The sequence below is a fragment of the Carcharodon carcharias genome, chromosome 21 (genome assembly GCF_017639515.1).
Source record: "Carcharodon carcharias isolate sCarCar2 chromosome 21, sCarCar2.pri, whole genome shotgun sequence".
In the NCBI taxonomy this organism is placed as follows: domain Eukaryota; kingdom Metazoa; phylum Chordata; class Chondrichthyes; order Lamniformes; family Lamnidae; genus Carcharodon; species Carcharodon carcharias.
This window is the reverse complement of record NC_054487.1, coordinates 28,616,633-28,642,821: the sequence shown is the minus strand read 5'-3', so window position 1 is coordinate 28,642,821 and position 26,189 is coordinate 28,616,633. Positions and strand designations below refer to the sequence as shown.

The following is a 26,189-nucleotide window of genomic DNA, read 5'->3' as shown; positions in this document are numbered from 1 at the left end:
GAGCTATGAGGAAAGATTGGATATGCTGGGGTTGTTTTCCTTGGAGCAACGAAGGTTGAGAGGGTACCTGATGGAGGTGTATAAGATTATGAGGGGCATAGACAGGGTGGATAGGAAAGCAGTTTTTCCATTAGTAGAGAGGTCAATAACCAGGGTGTATAAATTTAAGGTAAGAGGGAGAAGGCTAAGTAGGGAGTTGAGGAGAAATGTTTTCACCCAGAGTGTGGTGGGAGTCTGTAACTCACTGCCTGAAAGGGGTGACTGAGTCAGGAACTTTCGTAACATTTAAGAAATATTTAGATATTCACTTGCACTGCCATAGCCTCCAGGGCTATGGGCCAAGATTTGGAAGATGGGGTTAGTGTAGTCAGATCTTTGTTGACCTGCACAGACACAATGGGCCGATAGGCCTCCTTCTGTGCTGTAGATGTCTATAAGTTTATGAGTCTACTCACTGTGGTCAGATGGTAACACACTGCACAGAAGAAAGGCCCAGAATAGAAACAATTGCCATAAGTGTGTAGAGGAGCCAAGGTATCACACATGATTGATAGTAACACAGCTCATCATAAGAAGGAGGCATATACAAGAGGGAACATGAAATGTTTGCAAGCATATTTACATTTGTGAACATTATATACAAGTAGTTGACACCCATACCAATATTGTGCAACTACTTCTTTTTCACTTACCTTACCCTGCCACTATGTTTTGAAGCTCCCCCTATATCCACAGCAGAGGTGGATATAGGCTGAAGGCTGCTATGCCCTGTTGTCTGTGATGACCATGGCGGGTCTCCTCTGGAGGGCTGAAACCTGGAGGGCCCTGGCCTGCTTTGGGTATCCTGCTCTTGGGCACATATGCCATCCTTGGCTTGTGGAGCTAGAACTGATAGGTTCACAGGAAGAGGGGATTTGGGTCAGGCTGGAGTCAACTGGGTGGATGGCCCTGAGGTGTTGAGTTGCTGGTCCTCCTCCCTATGAGTGCCTGCAGCCCCTGGCTGACTCCTTGAGGAGAAACGGCAGCTGGAGTGAGATCAAGCTGCCCCGCAGCCCTCTCATGTTGACAGTGATAGATGCCATCAATGGCTACAGCGATGGAATGCAGCTCCTGCAGCAGTGCAGGGCCAATGTCCTGGACCAAGGTCTCCATTGCGGCCGCCATCCTACCAGTGTTGATTTCAGTGTGTTGGCACGGTGGTGCTATCACCTCATACTGAAGGCGGACGGACTCCTCCATCATGGAGTGCAGCAGACGTCCCTTCCTGATGTTCCCATGCTTGTCTTTGCAGTTCCAGCAACTGATTTAGGACTGAGTCTGGAGGCTTGTCATCTGACTCGGACTCAGCAATCTCCTAGCCTCCAGCAGTCCTATGATTGCCAGTGACCTCGGATGTCCCTGCCTCTGCCTGCTGTCGACCAGGTGGTGCACTGTGCTCACCAGATTGTGATCCTGAGGCTACTCTAAAGCTAGGTCCCACCGAGGTGTGTCTCTGCACTGTTGGAGAGTGTGGGTGAGTGCTGTGACGGGACTTCTAAGGGTGCTGTCTTCAGGATCCTCATCTGAGGTGTGGTTGGGGCTGGAGTTGAAGGCCTGGCTCGTGTTTGCCCTCAGGAGCTTTTCAGAGGCCCCTGTGAAGGAAAGGAAAGATAATTAGTGCATGACAGACAGCTCTGAACAGGAGCAATCACTCAATATGGCTGTCTGATGGATGTTGAAGTGCAGGATCCTCACTTGGGCGTGCGCCGCCAATCTCGCCGGCAGCACAGGCACGATCTACGTCCTCTCCGGCCAGCTCTATGGCTCTGTTGCAAAGTCTGTGAGAACCTGGACCCCGGGAACACCGTTGCTTTGGGACCTCTCTTTCTTATTGTGAGCCAGCTTGTCCTGCACGAAGACAGATGGAGACAGTGTGAGCAAGACACATGTGAGTGCAGGTGATAAGGATGCCTGGCATATGTGGGTGGCGCGTGGAGCCCTGGACAGGATTCGGACTTAAGCTCCAGAGGCCATGCAGCCAGATGGAGATGTGAGGGTATGTGAGAGAGTGTGGTGATGTCCCTTGAGGTTCCAACGAATGAAAACCTTGTGAATGGGTGATGGGCTTGTGAGTATGCGAGTTGAGAGTGATGAGATAGTTGACTTACCCTTGTGGAACAGAGGAGATCAATCATCCTCTTCCTGCACTAGGTAGCAGGGTGTTTGCACTGACCACTGCTGCGACTGCCTCCCAAGCCGGGTTGGTCATCTCGGTGGAATTCCTGCAGGCAGAGCGAGCGTAGAGAATATTGCGACTGCCTTTGACTGCATCCAGCAGGCACTGCAGTGAGATATCATTAAATTTGGGCGCAGCATGCTTTCTGCCTTTCAAAGCCATTTCTTCTGTGGAGCCATCCTAAGCTCTGCAGCTGTGCGGGGCACTGTTTAAATATGGGTTAAGGAGCGCTGAAGTCAGAGCGGGGTGGGCAAATCAGATGCTGCCTGACAGTGGTACGGTATGATCCCCATGCATGAATATTTAATAGTGTTTGAAGTGCATGACACAGTGCAAAAACCTGCCATTGTGGCTGGTGGGTTGAACATCGTTTTTTATGCCCACTACTGGACTTCGTGTTTTTCAGGGAAAATCCCGGCCCAAGTCTTTCTGCTTTGTCCCATCACTAGAGTTTTAGAAGCCTATCCCCAAAGCAGCCTGTGCTAAATTTTTAAATTTACAATACCAGGTCGTGGCATCTCACACCAAATTGAATTGTTTAATGTAGTAGATTTCAGTTCTCTTTGAATTGAGTTGAGACTTATCCTGAATTTATTGCACATAGATCCTAACAGTTGTTATGAAATCTCCCACTCATGGTAATCTACTTCATTCTGTTTATTTTACATTGCATCTGACATTGTTCAGCTTAATCCATCTTCTTTTAGAATTCTGTATCTCTTCAAAATCCACTGTACTTCATAAATTGGTATTACATGGGATTACATAGGATATCTGACACAGAGGCGGGCCATTTGGCCCAACCATGCTGGCGTTTATGCTCCACTCAATACTTCTCCCATTTTTACTCATCTAAATCACACATTATAACCATCTATTCCCTTCTCTCTCAAATGATTGCCTGGCCTCCCTTTAAATGCATTTACACTATTGGCTTCAATGACCACCTGTGGCTGTGCATTCCATATTCTTACCTGCCTTTGAATAAGGAAGTTTCTTCTGAATTTCCTACTGGGTTTGCTGGTAACTATTGTTGATGGCCTCTAGTTATGCTCTTCCCCACAAAAGGAAACATTCAACAAACTGCCGATCTAGCACTCTCCTCCCAAATTTGGGTCATTTATATCTCAATTAAAAAGCTAAAGATAGTTTTTTTTAAATGCTTGCACATCTGAGTTTCATAAACACGTGCATTTGTTTGTTTTATACAGGGACTGCATTCTATTATTCATACACTGCTGTAAAAATAACAGCACCTGGTATCATCTTCCTATGTATATGGTTGAAAACAATACACTGCTAGCTACCACAATTCTGTGCATTCTCAGTGACTTTCCACTTCTATTATTCATGACTAAAATCTTAAATGTCATGTCAACCTCAATAACCAGCAAAAATGGAGCTGAGATAGAGTCAAATATATCCACTAGTTCAGGGGAAAATGAGTAGAGAGAAGTTCTTCATGTGTGCTTTCTTCCCAGATCCCTTCCCAACCTTGACCTTGCAACCCACTGTTGCACTTTTACAAGTGCTCCCAATACGGCATTTGGAATAGGATCATGGTAGAGTCACACTGTAGGCATATCAACGTTATACCAGATAATGATATTATAGTATACAGATGTATCTTGTAGTACATTTGGAACACTGGAACAATAGGAGCCAATACTTTACCATGTAGACAATAATACTATGGGCTGGATTTTTCAGGCTGCCATGGTTCCTGCGCACACCCACTAAAAATGTTGGTGGGAAGCCCATCCATTGGAAGAACGAGTGCCCTGCTGTAATTTTAATAGGTTGGAGGCAGGATTTCCCCACAGAGAAAGGAGGATCCGCCTCAGAGAGCTGCCGACTAACTAGCAACTCTGTAATCCTAGCAGCACCAAGTGGGAGTGGTGGCCATTGCTGGGACCACAGGCAGTCCCCACTAGAGATCATTACTGGAGCTGAATAGCAAGGTACATGAGTGTGATTTTGCTGGAGTCAGGCTGGCAGGTCCCAGTGAGGGAGTGAGGGGTTTGGGTGGGGGGGGGGGGGGCAAGGTGGTGGGCGGCTGGATTTGAGGGAGCGCGGTAGGGGTGGAGTAGGAAGGATGAAGGAGGAAGTATGATCTTGGGGGTGGGTTACCTCTGATTGGCACAGGGAACCCACAAAGGATATCCTCCACTTGCCCAACACTAGTCCGTGCAGCTAAAGCTGCTGGGCGACTTGCTTGATGTCGGCCCCCCTGCCGTGGGTAAGATAGCGGCGAGAGCAGGATGAGGCTCTTAAGTGGCCATTAATTGGCTACTTAAGGGCTTCAATAGACCCTTAAGGACAAGCAGGCTGCCTGACACCTCCTCCAGTCTCCATAGGGTAGGCGGCAGGAAGGCCATGCACTAGACTTTACAAGCCACCGTGCCTTCAAATCCGCTGATAGGGGAGCATAAAACCCAGACCTATATAGCACAACTGCACCATATAAAACAAAAACAAAATACCTGGAAAAACTCAGCAGGTCTGGCAGCATCTGTGGAAGGGAACACAGTTAACGTTTCGAGTCCGCATGACTCTTCAACAGAACTAAGGAAAAATAGAAAAGGGGTGAAATGTAAGCTGGTTTAAGGTGGGGGGGGGTGGTTGGGGCAAGAGAGCTGGATAAAGGGCCAGTGATAGGTGGAGATAACCAAAAGATGTCACAGATAAAAGGACAAAGAGGTGTTGAAGATGGTGATATTATCTCAAGGAATGTGCTAATTAAGGGTAGACAGCAGGACAAACAAGGTACAGGTAGCCCTAGTGGGATGGGGTGGGGTGAAGGAATTGAAAAAGGGTAAAAGGTAGAGATAAAACAATGGATGGAAATACATTTAAAAATAATGGAAATAGGTGGGAAAAAATCTATATAAATTATTGGAAAAAACAAAAAGGAGGGGGAAAAATCAGAAAGGGGGTGGGGATGGAGGAGAGAGTTCATGATATAAAATTGTTGAACTCAATATTCAGTCCGAATAGATAATATCACCACCTTCAACACCTCTTTGTCCTTTTGTCTGTGATATCTTTTGGTTATCTCCACCTATCACTGGCCCTCTATCCAGCTCTCTTGTCTCTACACCTCTTTTAAACCAGCTTATATTTCACCCCTTTTCTATTTTTCCTTAGTTTTGTTGAAGAGTCGAAAACTCGAAACATTAACTGTGCTCCCTTCCACAGATGCTGCCAGACCTGCTGAGTTTTTCCAGGTATTTTTGTTTTTGTTTTCGATTTCCAGCATCTGCAGTTTTTTGCTTTTATCTGCAGCATATAAATCCTGTGCCATATGGAAGGCAATAATAATGTTACACTGTATAGAAGGAAAAACACTCGTTTACTGATTACACTTATATCAATCGTGCTATAAATGTAGATAGCAATAGACAGAGAGAAACTGCAGATCAGCAGGATAACTACATGTAGACAATATAAGTGTGCAGTATACAATTGAGTATACAGTACATATGATGGCAATACTGGAATCTATTGATAAAAATGCACATGCATATAGTAAACAATAATGAACTGCATATTATTTTTTAACTTTGAAATTGACCAATGAGAAGTAGATGAATATTTAATTCCTTTTGGATAAATGTAATGAATGACTGTTCTGAGTTTAAATATTGACAAATAAACAATATCCAGTTGAGTAAAACAAATAAAAACAAATACTTAAAACGACATGTGCTTCTGTAACAAAATGCTGTACTCCATGAAAAAGCACCATATAGTTATCCCTTTATTTGACTCTGCTTTATGCAGCTACTGGTAATGTAATCAGTTGATAACACCAATAATGTGAGCATGATCACAGGCATCAGGCATCACAATGATTGTGCTGAAATCAAGTCAATTTTTTTGTAATACTGCTATCTCTGTCATTGTTTTCACAGAGGGGAGCAGTATTTGGTCTAAGCAAGAAGCAATTGCCAAGCAGATGAAGCAAGAGGAATAAATGTATTTAAAAATAAGATTTGCCTGCATTCACCAGAGAAGACACAAATTACATACCAGAAACAGAGTGAAACCAAGGGGTTAATAGGTGTGGAGAACTTAAAAGTAATTGATATCATCACAGACAAAGGGCAGAATTCTCCCATGACCCCTGTTGGCGGGTTCAAGGGCAGGCAAGGGGGAGAATTAGGTGGGAGGTCCAAAGATGGGTTTCATGTCAGTGTGAAATGATGGCGGAATCTTCCACTACTGCCTGCCATGGCAGGTCGCAATTCCCACCAGAGGCCGGTACGAAACTGATTTGCATCCTGCCAATGGGATGCACATGAAAACCTGACTGGAATCGTGCCCCCTCATGCCCGATTCTCTTTGACGCCAGCAGGAAATCATGTCAGTCCAGAACACGTCTGGACCAATGTGTACATATTGGCACTTATCTGAGAAGGCCTGGGGCAGCTTCTAGTGTTCGGGATGGAGATCTCCAGCAACCGTGGACCTGGAACATGCAGCAGGGTGGGGGGAGCATCCTTTAGGTGGATCTTCCAGCTTCAGTGTCTTTGAGGAGATCCATCATCTTTCTTCAACGGTGGGTCAGTTATATCCGGACGCCTTCTAAAAATGATGCCCAGATATGATGGCAGGGCGCGCGCCATCCAACCTGCCCCACCACGCAAGATGTCAGGAAATCCCCAACTGCATAATTGATGATGTTGGGGCCGCAAGACACTGAGATTTCCTGTCGGTCTCTGCAGCAGGAAACACTTCCTGTCCCTATCCCCGCCATGGGATTTAGTCCTGGATTGGAGAATTCTGCCCAAAGTATTAGAGAAACTTAAGGGACTAAAAGGCAACAAATGCCCAGAGCCTGATGATTCAAAAAGAGATAGTGGATGTAATGGTTATGATTTTCTAAAATTTCCTCGATTCTAGAACAGTTTCAGTGGATTGGAAGTTAGCAAAATCAAGCAGCTGTGAGGGAAAAAACAGGGAACTACAGACCAGTTAGCCTGATATCAGTCATCAGGGAAATGCTGTAATCTATTATTAAGGAAGGCTGAACAATGCACTTAAAAAATCATAGTATAATCAGACAGAGCTAACATGGTTTTATAAAAGGGAAATCTATTTGGCAAATTTATTAGAGCTTTTTTAAGGATGCAACTAGCAGGTTAGATAAAGGGGTGCCAGTAGATGTAGTACATTTGGACTTCCAAAATGCATTTGATAAAGTGCCACACATAAGGTTAATATACATGTTAAGGGCTCATGGAGTTAAAGATAATATATCAGCATGGGTGGTGACAAGAAACAGAGAGTAGGGATAAATGGGGAATTTTTAAGTTGTCAGGCAGTGACTAGTGGATTGAGGCCTCAGCAATTTGCTATTTGACAAAGGGATCGAGAATAAAGTATTCAAATTTGTTGATGATACAAAAGTAGGTGGAGAATATAAGCTGTGATGAGGATACAAAGATGCTGCAAAGAGATATAGACAAATTAAGTTAAGTGGGCAACAAGGTGACAGATGGAGTATAATGTGGGAAGTGTAAGGTTATTCACTTTAGTAGTAAAAATAGAAAAGCTGAATATTTTTTAAAAGGTGTGAAATTTGTAAGTGTTGATGTTCGGAAACGCTTGGGTGTAATTGTACAGGGAACACAGAAAGTTAGCCTGCAGTTACAACAAACAATAAGGAAGGCAAATAGTTTGTTGGCCATTATTGCAACGGGATTGGAGTACAAGGATAAGGAAGCCTTACTATAATTTCTTAGGGGTTTGCTGACCAGACCTGGAGTACTATATTGTAGTTTTGGTCTTCATATCTAAGGCAACATGTATGTGCATTGGAGGTGGTATAGCGAAGGCTCACTAGCTTGGTTCCTGAAATGAGAGGATTGTCCTATAATGAGAGGCTGAATAAATTGGGCCTATACTTTCTGGAGGCTGGACGGATCAGAGGTGATCTCATTGAAATATATAAGATTCTGAAGGGGCCTGATAGGGTCGACACTGAGAGGTTTTTTTCCTCTAGCTGGGAAATCTAGAACATGGGGGACAATCTCAGGATCAGGGTCTAATCATTAGCACTGAAATGAAGAGAAATTTCTTCACTCAGAAGGTTGTGAATCTTTGAAATTCTCTAACACAGAGGATTGTGGATGCTCCTCATTGAACATATTCAAGGTTGACATAGATAGGTTATTCAGTTTCAGAATCAAGGGATATGGGGAATGGGCGGGAAAGTGGAGTTTAGGCAGATTATCCATATAGTATTGAATGGGGGAGCAGGCTGAAGGGGCTGTATGATCCACTTCTTCCCTTATTTCTTATGTCCTTATTACAAAGATACCTAAATTGGGACAATATTCATAGAGAGTGCATATAGGACAGGCAATGGGTGGAGTGATTGCCCTCGTCACCCAGTGGCTTTAGGGAGAAGCCATGTTCAAGGTCAAGCCTCATTTGAATGAAATCAGCAGCTGCCAGCATACAAGCAGCCAAGCCGGAAGTCAAAGTTCTGAAGGGGAGATACTGAGTAGCCAGAAATGGGTGGAAAGATTTTTGTGGGGCCAGACAAAGCATTCATGCATAAAAACCAGTGTCATAGATCTTCTTTTGAGCATTTTGTGCCCTTCAATGTTCCATTTAAGGACTGTTGTCGAGGCTATTCAATATCCCCGACCACAATTATCATGACATGTAAATTGTGTTAGACTCCTATGGACAGCAGAGGACCCCTATTTAAATAAGACTACTGCCTGTTTCAGGTTGGATTATAAGCCATCTACTTCAAAGTCCACTTAAAAATTGAGTCATCAGGGCCTTGCGTGGCCAATGCGTGGGAAGTTTTATTCAACATATTTTTCTGTGCCTGCTTTCTTTTTCAGCATTAATGGAATGGTACTCAAATGAAAATTTATCCCAAATTGTCTCCAAAGATTTAAGATCACGTAAAGGCAAAAGATTATTGCAAGGAAATGCATCACAAGCACTAGGACAGCAAAAGGATCCAAATTTCAAACATAGCATGACCAACTTCTCACCATTCACTGTCAACTTTTCAACATTAATTATCAACTTGGTAACATCCACAATTAGCTTCAGCTATCAGCTCCCTAGCATCCACCATCAACTCTCCAATAATCACTAGACATTGCCTAGTATTCATTGTCACCTTCTTCTCAATACTTTTCAGCCTTAGCATTAATTAACCAATCAACAATATCCAACATCCGTGTAAAACTGTGGAAACTCTATGCTTCATTGACTAATATCAATAGGATTGAATAACTTGTCTAGAATAAATGGTACTTTATTCTAATCACAAGTTATAGACACATGAAGGTGGTCATTTGGCCCACCATTGTTCATCCATCCAAAAATAACCTACACTTGCACAGTACAGCACTCCATGTTTGTGGTTCCAATGATCTTACCAAACTTGGAAACTCATTTCAAATGTTGATTACTCCTGTGCAAAGAACTTCCTGTAATTAGTCCTTAATTAGGTTTTTGACAGTTTGAACATGTCTTTTTTAGGATGTTTACAATTTCGTATACATCTTATGTGGTTATATAGAAACATAGGAATTGCTGGATGAAAAACAACCAAATTCTCCTTCCACTATCCTAGTTTGAAGATGAGCCAAGCAAACTTGAGGCATGCAAAACCCAATGTTGGAAAACTTTTGAGAACCATAGACCCAAAGTTACCTGTTCACCGCAATTATGCTACACTTAATATATGTCATGTCTCAAATTACTTATTTACTGTACTCCAAATTATTATTTTCCTAAATAAATCTATTTAATTCATATTAGAATTAATTAATACAACCTGCTTCTACCATTTCATAGAGGAGACTATTCCATAGGTCAACGGGAGATCAGTTTTGAATTTGCACTCTTCAAGAGCAGTCTGTGCTATCTTGCTCGACAGTTCAGGACAAGGTGAAACAACTGGTCATTGCCTAAATAATCTCATCCATTTATAATCCTGGATTCTCTCCTAGTTGTCCATTTTCAAAGTTGAACAGTTCAAGTTTCTTCAATAGTGCCTTATAACTCAATCCTCTAAGTCTAGGAATTCATCTTCAAACCTAAATATTTATCTTACATCACAGTGATAAAAACTGGGTACATGTAGCCTGGCCAGAGAAATGTGTAGTTTTAACATAACATCCTCTAACTTGTACTTCAGTGATTTGGTGTATAATTCAACATTTTATTTGCTTTGTTTGCTCTTGCTCTACAGTGCTTGGACATGTTAAGCATCAAGTCTAGTCACAGCTCTGCACCTTGTTCAGCATCACTCTTAGTTCTTTCAGAATCCTTCATGTATATTGCCCATTTTATGTTCAAATCTGATGCAATAAGGAAATTGCTATCTGCGCTACCTGATTAATGTGTTTGAAAGAAAATATTACAACTAAATCCATCCTACTAATTGGGTTATGCAAAGTACTTGATAAAGCGAGGATAAATTCAGCTTAGGTGTAAATTCAGTTCCTTTGCTCCTATTCTTGGTCTTAGAGCATGTCTTACCCATGAACCTCTAAACTACCACCACTATTTTTGATGTTCAAAATATTTCCTTCTTTGACTTTGATCTACTTCAATATTTATCCTCCCACTGTACTGCTGCTGGTCTACCCATGGGTCTATATTAGCCTCTGTCAAACATGTCTCAAAAGCAGGAATTTTCTTTCTCATCTGTTCTTATCTATTGTGCTGAGGATGCCGACTCATGCTGGAGTTAAATTTCACAAGCACAAACGGCTTGCTAAAATCTTGCCCAGCTAACCATTCTAAGTGCATGAACCTGAGCAGCAAGTGGTGACAGTCTATTTTATGGTGACAAGGAGGGCTTCAAAGCCAAAACTGACTTTTACCTCACCATTATTCACACAGAACATAGTCGAGCAACATCACATCTTAGTGAGCAAAAGCTGGAACCTGAATTTTCCTCTTTTAGCCCACTGGCCATGGGAAGTCTACTACAGTATTGTAATCTAACCCAGCACCTCAAGGGTCTTCCTTCTCCTTAACCCAAGTTTCCCACCCACTTTTCACCCCACCAGCCTCCGCATTCAAAGGATCATCCTCCCCCATTTCCACCAATTCCAGCATGATGCCACCACCAAATACATCTTCCCTTCACCCCCCCTGCATCCCCCCCCCCCCCCCCCCCCCCCCCAACCCATCAGCATTCAGTAGGGACCCGTTCCCTCCGGGACACCCTGGTCTACTCCTCCATCACCCCCAACACGTCATCCTCTTCCGCAGCTTCCCATGCAATTGCAGAAGGTGCAAAACCTGCCCCTTTACCTTCTCCCTTCTCACCATCCAAAGGCCCAAACACTCCTTTCAGGTGAAGTAATGCTTTACTTGCACCTCCTTCAATTTGGTCTACTGCATTCACTGCTCCCAATGCATTCTCCTCTGCATTGGAGAGACCAAACGCAGACTGGGTGACCACTTTTCAGAACATCTTCAGTCTGTCCGCAAGCATGACCCAGACCTTCCTGTCGCTTGCCACTTCAACACACCATCCTGCTCTCATGTCCACATGTCCGTCCTTGGCTTGCTGCAATGTTCCAGTGAAGCTCAACGCAAACTGGAGGAACAGTACCTCATCTTCCAATTAGGCACTTTACAGCCTTCCGGATTTAACATTGAGTTCGACAACTTCAGATCATCAGCTCTTTCCTCTATCTTCACCCCTTTTTTAATCCCTTTTCAAAATTCATTTATATTTTTTATCCACTCACTTCTATTTTTTATTTATTTTTATTAATTGTTTTATCCCTTTTTAAATCCTCCCTTTTTATCCCATTTTCTATCCTTAACTCCCCACTACTGCCCCCTCCCTTCACCCCACCCACAAGAGCCATCTGTTACTTGTTCCATGTTGTTCTTTCACAGAGTGCTTACCCTCGTTCTGCCATTAACATGTTCTGCTTTCTTACCTTAATGTCACTATCAGCACCTTTTTAACCCTTACCAGTACCACTAACACTCCCTTTGTCCTTTTGCCCATCACATCTTTGTCAATCTCTTCTTTGCCCCCATCTATTGCTGACCTTCTATCCAGCTCCACCTGCTCCACCCCACTTAAACAGTATAAATTTAATCACAGTTCTACTTCTCTTTAGCTCTGAAGAAGGGTCATAAGGACCCGAGACGTTAACTCTGCTTCTCTCTCCACAGATGTTGTCAGAGCTGCTCAGGTTTTCCAGCATTTTCTGTCTTTGTTTTAGATTTCCAGCATCCCCAGTATTTTGCTTTTACCTCAAGGTCTTATCTGGGACAGTCAGGTCTGTACAGCTCAGCAACAAACCAGACAATACTTTTACCGATTGCAAGATTTACTGATTGCAAGATCTGTTTATATTTGACGAAGTGCAGTCCATATGTTGTGCTCACTGAGTTGAAGTTTGTCCAGCACATGGTTAGTCCTACTTTAAAATGTAAATTTTTCACACAACATAAGCAATACAATTGTATTGATTCACTTAATATACATTCCTTTGATTCAGTACCAATTAAGTTGTTTTGACAGTCATGAACACAGTTTTATTTTTTATTAGTTATAATCTATGTAATACAATTTAATAGATATTAAACTAGGTTTATGAGAATGGTTCCAGGGATGAGACCTTTCAGTTATGAAGAAAGATTGGAAAACTTGGAGCTGCTTAGCCTTGGAGAGGCTAAGAGGAGACTTGATAGAAGTTTTCAAAGTCATGAGGGGTCTGGACAGAGTAGATAGGGAGAAACTGTTCCCGAACGCAAACGGGTCAAACAGATCAAGATCAAGGCACAGTTTTAAAGTGCTTTGCAAAAGAAGCAAATGCGAGGTGAGAAAAAACGTTTTCACACAGTGAGTAGTTAGGGTTTAGAACGCATTGCCTGGAAGTGTGGTAGAGGCAGGTTCAATTGAGGTATTCAATTGGGCAATGGATGATTATTCAAATAGAAACAATGTGCAGGGTTACGGGGAAACACACAAACAGCTGTAGATAATGCAAAGGAAGCACATGGAAGGCAGATGCACAATAGGACACAGAATACACGTGTGAAAAGTTTACATTTTAAAGCAGGACTAACCATGTGCTGAACAAACTTCAACTTACAGGGAAAAGTCAGGAGATTAGTACAAAGTTAAAATGCTCAGAGAGCCGGTGCAGACGCGATGGGCTGAATGGTCTCCTTCTACACCATAATAAATCTGTGATTCTGTGATATTACATAGTGAATAAACAGCTATTATTAGGTTTAGATGAAATTCACAAACCATTTAAGCTTTGTTCAAGTGGTTTATGGCTTCATATCTCCAAGTTATAACCTACTGTCTTTATTCCACTATATTCCATTCAGCACGCTCTATGTCCTACTGTGCACCATCTGCCTCCCATGTGCTTCCTTTACATAATCTACAGCTGTTTATGTGTGTTTCATTCATAGATGAATGAAACATACATATGAGAAATCTGAATCATTGCACAGAAGGCAGGCAGAAGCACAAGACCCAATAGAACATGATCATTTTTGCACATATTTTGATACACTGCTGTAATACAAGGAAACAACTGAAAACTCCACTGAATAACATTATGCATGGAAGGTAACTGCAAGGAAACAGCACTTGTGCTTTGACCAAGAAATAGTCAGTTTGGCAAAAATGGGATTCCATAGGTTGTCATTATTTTTATTATATGGTTTCAGAATATTTCTAAACTAACTGCAATGAATATGGAGGGTAAATGACCAACACATTGAAAGAGCACTAAATAGGGATTTCAGCTTCATTGTTTAGGCTGTTGGTGATGCAAATCTTTCAGTAAGCATGGGCAGAATTTTGCCGTCGGCGAGCAGGAGGCGGGACTCGCTCGCTGACGCGTAAAATGACGCGGGATGACTTCAGGCGGAACACCCAACGTCATCCCACCCCATTTAAATTTTCAGGAAGGTGGGCCCGCAGCAAAATCAGCTGCGGGCCTGCCGACCTGTCAATGGCCACTTGAGGCCATTGACAGGATCATTTATACAATGAAAGGACCTGCCCGTCCAATCTTAAGGTTGGCAGGCAGGCCAGGAGCCCCAGCGGTGAATAGATAAAACATGAAACCTCATCCACGGGCAGGTGAGGTTTCATGCAGGGTTATAAAATTTTTAATAAAGTTATTATGTAAATTATGAACATGTCCCATCTCATGTGACATTATCATATGAGGGGGACATGTTAGGGATTTTTTTTTCTATTTTTAATATTTTTCAACACGGAAGCGATCTCACTGAGGCAGCACTTTGCCTTAGGGAGATATGAGTTCTTTCATGCGCCTATGTGAAAAAGCGCACTCTCACTTTTGGGGAATCCCCCCCACCCGCACAGGAAGCGCATAGAGCTTCCCGCCGGACGTCATGCTGGGTGGGCCTTAATTCGCCCGCCCACGTAAAATGGCGGCAGGGCCCGCTTCTCCGGCGGGGATTGGCACCCCGCCCGCCGGAGATTGGGATGGGCCTGTCTGCCTGACAGGCAGAAAATTCTGCCCAATGTTTTTTTTTATTCAGGTGAACTGCCTCCTTGAACCACTGCAGTCCACCTATTGTCAGAACTCCCACAGTGCTGTATGATAGGTATTTCAGGATTTTGGCCTAGTTACAGTGAAGGAATGGCGATATAGGGTTGAATTTTCATGGAGTTGTGGCAGGGGTCCTAAGTTCACAATTTGATTGACAGCAAAATGAGGCTATTAAAGGATTAAAAGACTAGTTGTCTTTGCCAATCTGGAGTTCAGCTCTTTTGTCCATGGTTCAAACATGGACAAAAGAGCTGAACTCTAGAGGTGAGGTGAAAGTGACTGCCTTTGATATCAAGGCAGCATTTGGTCGAATGTGGCATCAAGGAGCCCTAGCAAAACTGGAGTCAATGGGAGTCGGAGGAAAACTCTCCCCTGGCTGGAGTTATACCTAGCACAAAGGAAGATGGTCATGGCTGTTGGAGATCAATCATCTCAATCCTGGGACATTGCTGCAGGAGTTCCTCGGGGTAGTGTCCTCAGCCCAACCATCTTCAGCTGCTTCATCAATGACCTTCCTTCCATCATAAGGTCAGAAGTGGGGATGTTCGCTGATGATTGCACAATGTTCAGCACCATTCACAACTCCCCAGATTCCGGAGCAGTCCATGTCCAAATGCAGAAGGACCTGAACAATATTCAGGTTTGGGCTGACAAGTGGCAAGTAACATTTGCGCCACACTAGTGCCAGGCAATAACCATCTCTAACAAGCGAGAATATAACTATCACCCCCTGACATTCAGTGGCATTAACATTACTGAATCCCCCACAATCAACATCCAGGGGTCACCATTGAACAGAAACTGAACTGGTGTAGCCATATAAATACTATGGCTACAAAAGCAGGTCAATCCTGCGTTGAGTAACTCAACTCCTGACTCTCCAAATCCTGTCCACCATCTACAAGGTACAAGTCAGGAGTGTGATGGAATACTCTCTACTTGCCTGGACGAGTGCAGCTCCAACAACACTTAAGAAGCTTGACACCATTCAGGACAAAGCAACCCACTTGATTGGCACCCCTTCCACAAACATTCATTCCCTCCACCACCGATGCACAATGGCAGCAGTGTGTACCATCTACAAGGTTCACTGCAGAAACCCACCAAGGCTCCTCAGGCTGCACCTTCCAAACCATGACCACTACCTTCTTGAATAGAAGGGCAGCAGATACATGGGAACACCATCTGGAAGTTCCCCTCCAAGCTACTCACCATCCTGACTTGGAAATATATCACTGTCCCTTCACTGTGCTAATCTGGAACTGCCTTCCTAACAGCACTGTGGGTGTACATACACCACAGGGACTGCAGTTGTTTAAGAAGGCAGCTCACTACCGCCTTCTCAAGGGCAATTAGGTATGGGCAATAAATGCTGGTCTAGCCTAACTAACGACGCCCACATCCCATAAATGAATAAAGAAAAATGATATGGGCTATGAACACAAGTCAGTTTGTATTTATATGGGATTAAGAGCTTGAGGGGATTTAAAAGTTTTGAATGAGCTTTCATGAATGGGAGTATCTTTTTAACATAGTGAAGGATGTGATAGGTATTTAGACCTTTATTTTATTTAACTGCACTATGGCTCCTGGGGTCTGCTCATGGTGGATACTGGGTGAGTTGGTATGGAGTGTGTAAGGGCGAAGGGTAGTGGGTGTGGGCATGGTTTGACATGGGGGCATGGAGAGTGGGTGAGGGTGTGGTGGAGTGTGAGGGGTGATGGCTAGAGGGCCTAATATTTAAGGAATCAGTTGGGACAAAATCTCAGAGAACTGAGAACAGAGAACTTTCAAAAGCCCGCCTCAGCACTTGGCAAACTCTGGGGCCATCCCCGATCTGCTTCCAGGAATGGTGGGCCCAACACCACTCCACATCTCTCCTCCAGAGTGAAAATCGAGCCTGATGGGGCACTTTCTCTCAAGGCAGATGTAGTGAGCTGGGAAATTTCCTGACTTGCGCTACCCACCTTGGGAGTGGAAATCCAGCCCAAAGTCCCAGATGATGAGGTTTCATTGTGCTTGGAAGGTGCTTTGATGAGTTACTGCAGTGCATCTTGTAAATGGTACACTCTGCAGCCATGGTGGTGAGGTGGGTGAATGTTTAAGGTGGTGTTGGCGTGCTGATCAGGCAGACTGCTTTTTTCTGGATGGTGTTGAGCTTATCGAGTGTTGTTTGAGCTGCATCTGCCTAGGTAAATGGAGAGTATCCATACCACTCCTGACTTGTGCCTTGTAGGTGGTGGAAAGGCTTTGGGGAATCAGGTGATGAGTCATTTGTTGCAGGTATACCCAACTTCTAAACTGCTTTTGTAGTGCAGTATTTATGTGGCTGGTCCAGTTAAATTTTAAAGCAATGGTGACACCCAAGGTGTTGATGGTAGTATACTCAATAATGATAATGCCATTAAATGTCAAGAGAAGGTTAGATTTTCTCTTGTTAGAGATGGTCATTGCTTGGCACTTGTGTGGCACGAATGATACTTGCCTGCCACATATCAACCTGAGCCTAAACATTTTCCAGGTCTTGCTGCATGTGGGCATGGACTATTTCATTATCTGAGGAATTGCAAATGGAACTGAACATTGTGCAATCATCAGTAAACATCCCCAATCTTGAGTTTATGATGGAAGGCAGGTAATTGATGAAGCAACTGAAGATGCTTCGCCCTAGGACAATGCACTGAACCTCCTTCAGAGGTGTCCTGGGGCTGAATTGATAGGCCTCCAACAACCACAACCACCTTTCTTTGGGCTAGGTATGACTCCAGCCAATGAAGATTTCCCCCTTATCTCCATTGATTTCAGTTTTACCAGGGCTCCTTGGTGCTACACTGGATTAAATGCTGTCTTGAGTCAAAGGCAGTCACTCTCAATTCCCCTCTGGAATTCATCGCATTTTTCCTGTTTGGATTGAGGGCTATGATAAGGTTTGAGTGATCCTGATGGAACACAAACTGGGTATTGATGAATATGTGTCCTGTGATAGCACTATCAATTATACCTTCTATCACTTTGTTGATGATTGAGAGTGGGCTAATGGATGGTAATTGAGTGGGTTGGGTTTGTTCTTCTTTTTGTGGACATGACATAACTGGGCAACTTGCCACATTGTTGGGTAGATACCAATATTATTGCTGCATTGGAACAGCTTGGCTAGGGGTATGGTTAATTCTGGAGCACAAATCTACAATACTGCAGCCGGATCATGGTTGGGGCCAATAATAGTTTTTGACGAGACTCACTGAGGCATTTAAAAAAAAATAAGAAAGACATGCATTTATAAAGCATCTTTCACAACCACTGGATGTCCCAAAGTGCTGTACAACCAATGAAGTACTTTTGAAGTATGGTTACATTTGTAGTGCGGAAAACTCTGCAACTAATTTGCTCACACCAAACTCCCTCAAACAGCAATGTGATAATGACTAGATAATCTGGATGCTTTTACAATGTTGATTGTGGGATAAATATTGGTAAAGACACCAGGGAAAACTCAGAAATAAAGGCAAAATGCTCTGGATGCTGGAAATCTGAAATAAAAACAGAAAGTGCTAGAAAAAGTCAGCAGCTCTAGCAGCATCCATGGGGAGAGAAACAGAGTAAATGTTTCGAATCCAATATGACTCTTCCTTGGAACTGAAAAGAGGTAGGAATTTGATGGGAAAACTCTCCTGTTCTTCTTCAAAATAGTACCATGGGATGCTTTGTGTCCACCTGAGATGGCAGACGAGGCCTCGTTTTAACATTATATCCAAAAGATAGCACCTGCAACACTCCCTGAGTACTGCACTGGAGTGCCAGCCTTGATTTTTATACTCAAGTCCTGAACTGGGACTTGAATGCACAATGATCTTATAAAATGTGGAATGAATTGAACTGGTGGAAAACTTACGTCAGTGATGATGGGGACCACAGGAGGAGGTTAAGATGGACTATCCAAATGGCACTTCTGGCTGAAAATGGTTGTGGGCTCTTCAGCTTTGCCTTTTTCACTCACATGCTGACTCTGCCATCATTGAGGAGGGGGATTTTCATGGAGCCTTCTTCTCCAGTTGGTTGTTTAATTGTTGATCACCAGCACTGTGGAACTTTGATCTGATCTGTTGATTGTGGGATTGATTGTTGCAGCTTCACCAGATTGCCACCTCATCTTTAGATAAGCCTGATACTTTATCAGGCATGCTTTTTTACACTTTTCATTGAAGCAGGATTGATCCCCTGGTTTGTTGGTGATAGAGTGAGGGTTATGCCCAGCCATGAAGTACAATTTATGGTGAAATACAGTTCTGCTGATAAGGCCCACAGAGTCTCATGGATGCCTAATTTGAACTGCTGGATCCTTTCAAAACCAGTCCCATTTAGTACTGCACACACAATGGAGGCTGTCCTCGAAGTGAAATAAAGACTTTACTTTGGCTCCATGAGGACTATGCAGTGGTCACTCCTACCAATACTCTCATGCATCTGCAACTGGTAGATTAGTAAGTTTGAGGTCAAGTAGATTTTTTCCTTGTGTTGACTCTCTCACCACCTGGCATAAGTCCAGTCTGGCAGCTATGTTATTTAGGACTCAGCCAGCTTTGTCACTGGTGATACTGAGCCACTCTTGATGATGGACATTGAAGTTCCCCATCCAGGGTATATTTTGTACCCTTGCTATACTCATTGTTTCTTCCAAATATTGTTCAACATGGAGGAGTGCTGATTCATCAGCTGAGGGACGCTGATAGGTGGTAATCAGGAGGAGATTTCCTTGCTCATGTTTGACCTGATACCATAAGATTTCTTGATGTCCAGAGTGAAATTAAGGACTTCAGGCCCACTTCCTCTGGACTGTATACCAGTGTGTGGCCATGTCTGGTAGGTCTCTCCTGCCTACCCAGGGATAGTCATGGAGGAAACTGGGATGCTGGTTGAAAGGGTATACATGCGAACATATGAATTAGGAGCAGGAGTAGGCCTCTCAAACCTGCACCACCATTCAATAAGATCATCGCTGATCTGAATGTAACCTTTTGTGTTGGTTCTCTCGCACCTGCCATAAGTACAGTCTGGCAGCTATGTCATTTAGGACTCAGCCAGCTCTGTCACTGATGATACTGTGAATATGAATCTGTGAATATGACTATGTCAGGATGTTGCCTGATATAATGGCAATCACAGGTCATTCAATCATTTACAAAAGTATTCACTTGAAGCCAGTTCTTCATTTCATCCTTGTATGAGCCAGTCTTGTTAATTTCGCTCTTTAAAAAAAGATAAGCTGGAGTATCTGATTATGAACAAGATTGATAATTTATAAAGATTGAAAGAATAAAATACAATAAGATGAACACAAAACCTGTTCTCTCTACCTCTTCCAGATGCTATCCAGCTGCATTAAAGCCCAGAAATTCTGGGATCTCAATAAGCATGTCTCAAAATGTATTTGTACAAGAAGGCAGCTAAACATATGGCTGCAACGCTTTCAGCTGGCAATGGGAGGAAGGCAATTTGTTGTAACTCTTTCTAGTACAAACCCGTTTCCATCTGCTTCAGATGAAGTTACATTGTTTCATAGTTTGCCATTGTGAGATTTGAACACTTGATCTTGGGGTTACAAACCCAGTACCATAACCACTTGGCTATTTAGGCCAAGCTTGGGAGGAAGGCAAGGTGAATCTCTCAAGTTCAGGCATTAATAATGGACAGCACAGGTCTGGAGGATTATTGCTTGAAGCCCAGATGGGCATGGAGTCAAGTTCCACTATATCAGCCCTCCAGCACAAACTCATTGCCACAGACTTCCCCTACTATACCCAGAAAAGAAAGCACGAGATGCTGGAAAACAGCTAATAATATCATTGGCGGTCACTGCGGGCTGCACTAAACGGAAGTTAACTTTGAACCATAAGCCCTATCTTTGCTGTGCTACAACTCACACAAAGATTGATTACAAGAGTTTTCACAGTGTGGCAGGAGAGAGGAAACAATGCAATAGGCTAGAGCTATTCCACAAGAGCAAGGTCATTATCATCTAGCAGCTAGTTGACAAGTTCCATTAACAACAGACTTCTGCTATTTCCTGATCCAATTCTACCTTTACAATCTTTTTCACTTCCCAGAATCTTACACAAAATGACGTCACTTGAACTGTCCCTCAGCAGTATGGAAATTTCCAGTGGACATGTTTCCTCTGTGTGATCGACATTGTCCCACATGGCATCGGAAAACACAAACTCTTCACATTTCTTGGGAGATAAGTTAAGCGGATAACTGGAAAGAGGTTTTAAGACTGATTTTCATGGCTTGTGCCTGCAAAGGTTGTGTAGATCAGTTTAGAATCCTTCATCAAAGAACCCTTCTCCACACAAAGCCCTAAAATTTTGTTTCACTATGTAAGTGGAAGAACTACACTTATACATGTTCTGATCAAGTGCCACCTCCTGATCTTCTAGATAGAGGTTCAATGATCCACTGAAGCCATAACTAACCTCACTATCCCTTCAGGCTCAACTCCATGCCTATTTAATCCTCCCAAGGGGACCACAAACTCAATTTTCTTCCCGCATTTTCCCTATTCCCTAATTGCCTGTGGTGCAATGCCACTCAGATATACAGAATTGTATAAGAGCCTCAACGTTTGCATCTGAGAGTTTCAGGCAATCTATATTAAACTGTAAATTTGAACTAACTATAATATAGATAGTGATGATTGAATACTGTGTGGAATGCAATTGTTCTTGAGTGCTTGAAACCATGGAAATAGCATGCTGCAGGATGCAACTGATCAAAGATGAATAATGTAGGGTGTAAAGTCAGATGGTTGATCTAGAGTTTCACTCCTATTGACTGTAGTGGACTTTGTTCAGGAGATAATGTAAACTAGATCTAGTAGGCCTAGAAATTGTTTTGTGCTGGCCTATCTGAAAAATAGATGCAGCACCTTCAAATTTCTAGGATCAGTCTGCTTAGCTGGTTGCACTTTCAATTCTGCTTTCAAACTGCACATTAATTTGATAATCAATGACAATTTCGAGGAAGTGTTACATTGGTGGATGTACTGTCCTTCAGGTCAGATGTGCACCTGCACTCTGTTCCAGCAGTTCAGAGTAATGTTAAAATTGCTTGACAATATTTGAAGAGGAGAAGAGAGTTTCCTTGGTGTCCAGCAAACATAATTCCCTCATTCAACATCTTCAAAAATAAACAAATAGGACAATTTTCTCCTTGCTTTTCATGGGATCTTGCTAAACATATAATGGCTACACTTCATTGTAAGACAAGATGAAATGTTTGAGGGAAGTGATTAATTGCAATATAAATGCAAACCTAAGCCTTTCTTTCACAATAGAAACTATACACAGTACCTGCAAGCTGTTTTTTTTCATTCAAGCTCTCTTACATTCTTAAAACAGTTACATATATTGCACTGTGCTTCAAAACAAAATGTGATGCTTTTGATGTTAATGTGTAAATTGATGGATTTATTAAAAAAATTGAATTTGAACAAATTGCATTTGGAAAGAACTTGGGTGCTCATTATAAAAATAAACAAAGGGAATATAAATATCTCTATAAACATTTCAGATTATTTCAGTGGACTCATTAAAATATTAGCAAGTGACCAATTCATCTGTGAGGTCTCAGGTTTGTCAGCTAATCAGCAGTAAGTAGAGTAGGCAGCAGATCTCAAGTTACTATCTATAACACAGCAGCAGCAGTAGTGAAATTGCACAGTCCCATTGCCATCAGAACGAGAAACATGCCGGAGGGCTCATTGCACCATTGCCAACACCTTACAATGTGGTAACAACAAATGGCAACTACAGCCAGCTGAGTAATTAGAATGACTGAGAAATTGAAAAATCAAGGTGGCACGTAAGTGTTAAAATCTTTTGTTGAGATGTGAATGGTTTGGAGAATGATTCGACGACTAAACACTGTAGCAGAGTCTGTGTGTTTTCTTAGTATTTTATAGAGGATTCCTAACATGGAAAACATTCTGGGTCAATCCACAGCAGATCATGCTCTTTTGCAAGATCAAATTTGTTGATTGGGCACAAAGTTGCAATGCAGGGGTGAGTGGCAAGATCTAACCATGCCTTGTCAGGAATCTTTTATTCTTTAAATTGTTTGCTACTAATTTCTGTGGCATAGAGATTTGTACTTATATCTTAGGGTCTATATACATACCCTTTCTGCTTATATTTATTGTCACTGTATATACATGATGCACATTTCTGCACTCACCGTCTATCATTCCCTATTTGCACACATAAACCACATATCATATATTGTGTATGTTGTAGCTTACAAACAGCCAGGCATTTGAGATGATCACATCAAATTTAATGTTGAATGTGTTTCTGTGATATAGCTGTCCCCTCACTGAGCTGAATATATTAATGAAAGTATAGCTCAGCTACATGCATTCCTTCGCATAACATTTTGTTTCATCCTTACTGTCAGAGATCTTAAAGTAAATATTTATATAAACTCAGATTCTGAGCCCAGGTTTGCACTCAATATATTACATGGATCTACCTGTCAATCATCTGACTGTACCAACCCCCCAGTCCATCTGAACCTCTGTTTGACCTTCATTCAGTTTATCTGTATTTATCTTTATCTTTTGAGTTTACCAGCCTGTATAAATATTTACCTGTAGATACTTGCCTGTCAGGCTATCTATTTGTACCTATAACAAGCTGTCTTTCAGTCTGTGTACATCTGTTTATTGGTCAGATTACGTCTATGCACCAGCACATTCCTCAATCTATGTCTTGTAACTTTGCTTCTTTGTCTGTCAGTCTTCTTCTCCATACTTGTGTTTGTCTGACTTCTACCTCTCTGAGCTTGTTTTTATCTACCCACATCTATATCTATTTTTATCTAATCATCAAGTCTGCCTAACTGTACCTATATTTTACTGTATCAATGTCAGACTGCCTTTCAGCACCTGTGTCTATCTTCTGATCTATCAACACTCTTTGTACTTGTCTCTCAGTCATCCGTTCGTATATCAATGTGTGTGGTGTCCAATTGAGGTTTTTTTTCATGAAAGTTTGATGATGCAGAGTCTCAAGATGGGTTGCTACAGTGAGAAATGTGTTATAGCGTGAGTGTTTTAAATAGATTATCTGTGAGACAGGGAGCTAAAAAGTTTGTATTATATTAATGAGAGTTATAAAGAGGGCTGTTAAACTGTTTGTACGTTACTAACATAATGAGGATTAAGTTATAGCAAGCAGTTTGTGATAAATAACATGGGTTATACTAGGAGCTACAGTGAAGCAGAGAATTATTTTTAAGGGTTCCTTATCAACTGAGCATGCGTTACGGCTTTTCTATTTGTAAGTAAGACAGGTAGAAGGTACATATGTCAAAATCACTTTGCTTTGTGGAACAGTATGGCGGCTTCTCATGCCATCTCATCCCAATCCTGCCTCATTAGTCATGCATTCCCAGGAAACTTGCCATTTCAATGGCAGGCAGGCTCCGATTCGTCCATCATGCCGTCGCCTCTCCACTTCATCATGCTGCACGCACACCTTTCAGTGCTTCCTGCCCAGGACCGCTTCAAAGAAGACATGGCCCTGAAAGGCAAGAAAACTGCAGTGGCCCTTTTAGTGATGCGTCCCTCAAGTGCCTTTTGGATGCCATGGAGGCATGCCATGATGTCCTCTACCCCAGCTCTGGCTGCAGGAGGGGCAGCAACATTACCACACCAGCTTGGTAGGCGATGGCTGCGATGATCAGTGCAAATGCTGCACAAAAGAGGCTGGCCATCTGATGCAGATAGAGGGTAAATGATCTCATTTGTGCTGCCAGAGTAAGGCAAACATCTCATCACTCCAAACTCACACTCACAGCCATCACACATTCACTGTCTCATTCACCACTCACTCTCTCACACACACCTTCACATCTCCATCTGGTCTCATCTCCTCTGGAGACTGCTTCCTCAGTCCTCACCATCTTGAGGCCACTTGCACAGATCAACTTGTGCCCCCACACAGACCCTGGGATATCCCCCTTCTCTAGTACAGCCCTCACCCTGCAGCCTCTTCCCTTGCCTGAGGCCACTTGTCCTTCCCCAAGCAAGCCCTGACCCTGCAGCTGTTGAAAAGCCACCCCTGCCTTATGACTGCACTGGTAGGTGGAGACCTGAACTCCTCTAAAAGTGATGTGGTGCTGTCTGTGAAGTGTGGCGTTGATGACTGAGAGTGCCGCCCAAAACAAGGTAGGCAAACAAACCTTGAAGTCCCGAGTGAAGTGTAGCTCGTCAGGACACGTCGCTTATGTACAGTTGTGAAAGACATTGCTGTGCAATCATGCTAACATGTTCAGATGATACAGCATGGGGGGATGTTTCCAGTGAGCGGGCTTATAGTGATATGCAGATATGTTACAATGACCCTCCAGACATCCGATGGTGGGAAACACAGTCCGCCGTTGACGGGGCAGAGGTGATGATTGCAAACTGGTTTCATGAAATCGTGTAACCGATTTTTGGCCTTCTCAACATATTGTCCACTATCTCTGCCAAACACACCTGATTATATTACAGCAGGAGATAATTGCCAGGCTGACCAAATCCACAAGGGACACTTGGCAATGCTATCACAATGGTTTTGCAATTTGTATTTATTACGAGAAGGTTTGTGCATTGAATTCAGAAGCAATGAATCCACTAACAGCTTTAGAGATTTTAAAAATTAAATTAAAACATTTATTAGCCAAAAAAATTAAAATACCTGCACAAGATTATAGTTACGCTGTTACTTATTATTATAACAGATCCCAAAATTCCTAATTAATCTGACTCCCAACTGCACATTTCCATAAAGACTACAGTTCAAAATAGATTTTAAATGCAGAGAGGGAATCCAGCAAGGTTACATAGCACCCACTCAACAGTGGAATTCCAAAGGCTTTTTTTTACACAACTTTGGTTTCTGGAACAGCAGACTCCTGCAAAGTGGCTAGAGGCTGTTTCCCCAAGTCTGTTTTACCTGGTGTATCTTTTAGATCTTACATGGCCACCCCTGATACAACCTTCTATCCTTTAAAAAATATATTCCTTCCTCTTTAATCTGTAAATCCCATTGTTTCCATATGTCTTTGGAATTTACTTTTCTCATGCTATAAACATCTTTCATGTTGTTAATATGGCCTTTGCTTTTGGGAAAATAAATGTAATAACCTTGCCCTATTTATCCTGTCAGTTGTGAAACTGTATCATGTTTCTTTGAAAGCCAAACACCTCTCTATTTATCTTAAAATACAAATTTTATTCACACCCTATCTGCTGAGACTTTTACCCTTGCTCACTCATCAGCATTTCAAGTACAATTTTTACACCAAACTCTTTTGATAATTTCAATCTTGCAGTCTATCCAACTCTAATTCAATTAAATCAGTCACAGTCA

General features: G+C 42.5%; 1 protein-coding gene across 1 annotated transcript in view; it reads right to left on the bottom strand.

Annotated features, from left to right (window-relative positions):
- The window catches only part of cacna2d4a (calcium channel, voltage-dependent, alpha 2/delta subunit 4a), a 709,103-nt gene that overhangs the window by 207,515 nt on the left and 475,399 nt on the right, over positions 1 to 26,189 (bottom strand). The gene's annotated exons all lie outside the window — the stretch shown is intronic.